The sequence below is a fragment of the Corvus brachyrhynchos genome, unplaced genomic scaffold (genome assembly GCF_000691975.1).
Source record: "Corvus brachyrhynchos isolate BGI_N302 unplaced genomic scaffold, ASM69197v1 scaffold222, whole genome shotgun sequence".
NCBI classification, from domain to species: Eukaryota; Metazoa; Chordata; class Aves; order Passeriformes; family Corvidae; genus Corvus; species Corvus brachyrhynchos.
The window spans coordinates 69,928-71,107 of NW_008236770.1; the positions used below are offsets into that span (position 1 = coordinate 69,928).

At 58.6% G+C, this 1,180-nt stretch overlaps 1 long non-coding RNA gene across 1 annotated transcript in view; it reads left to right on the forward strand.

Annotated features, from left to right (window-relative positions):
• Positions 1-1,092: 1,092 nt before the first annotated feature.
• Positions 1,093-1,180, forward strand: part of LOC108445095 — a 1,066-nt gene continuing 978 nt past the window's right edge. The window contains exon 1 of the long non-coding RNA XR_001859850.1: positions 1,093-1,168. This is a non-coding gene — a long non-coding RNA (uncharacterized LOC108445095). The remainder of the gene's footprint in view (positions 1,169-1,180) is intronic.

The window sequence follows — 1,180 nt, forward strand, 5'->3', positions numbered from 1 at the left end:
TCCCTTTTCCAGCCGCAGAAGGGGATGGAGATGGGATGGGGGAACAGGATACGGGAGGAGGATGGAGCCAACGGGCTGGAGGGGCAGGAGGCAGGGAATGGCTTCCCAGTGGGAAAGGGGAGCTTGGGGTGGGATCTTGGGAAGGAATTCCCAGCTGGGAGGGTGGGGAGGAGCTGTGCTGGAATTCCCAGAGAAGCTGGGACTGTCCCTGGATCCCTGGAAGCGTCCAAGGAAAGGTTGGAGAAACTTGGGGTCACGGAAGGTGTCGGGGCTGGACCGGGATGGGATTTAAGGTCCCTTCCCACCTTTCCACGATTCCATGGAACATCAAGTCCCAGCATCCGGAGTGGTCGGAAGGAGGAATTGCAGCTGCTCCCTGTTCCAAGGGCTGCAACAGAGCCGGGATCCAGAGCCCGGATCCGATCCAACCTGGACCTTTCCAGAACCAATCTGCAAAGTGGGAGATCATGGCTGGGAGCCGACATTCCCGATCCCTCTCCCGGACATTCCGGATGGACTCCCGATCCCTCCGCTGCCTGGTTTTCATTTGGATTTCACCTCCAGGCCACCCTCCCGTTTTTCCACTCGAATCCTGGTTTTCCACCGCTGTCGGATCCGGTGTCCCAAGTGGCCAGTGGCACCGTCTGCTTCCCAAAGGGATGGATAAGGAGCTTTTTCCTGGGAGGGAATAGAATTAAGGAGCCTGTCGGGAATTAGGGAGGCACTCGCTGGATTTATTCCGGAGCTCAATCCAATTCCAGCCGCAGGAGAGTTTGGGCTCCGCATCCACAGCCCTTGGAGCAGGACAGGCAAATCCAGTTCCAATCCCCCTGGAAAACCTCGGCACAGGGTGAGGGTGGAGCCCCCGGGATGCTCCACAGCCGCCCTTCACCCAGAGCGGGAATCCTCGGAGCAGCGGGAAAATCCCCGGAGCTGGGAGAGGGGGTTCCAAACTGGGATCAGGGTGCCCAGGTCATCCAACCTCCCATTCCCACTCCATGCGAGCAACCCCACCATTCCCAATCCATGTGAACAACCCCACCATTCCCAATCCATGGCACCAACCCCACCATTCCCAATCCATGGCACCAACCCCACCATTCCCAATCCATGTGAGCAACCCCACCATTCCCAATCCATGGCACCAACCCCACCATTCCCAATCCATGTGAGCAATACC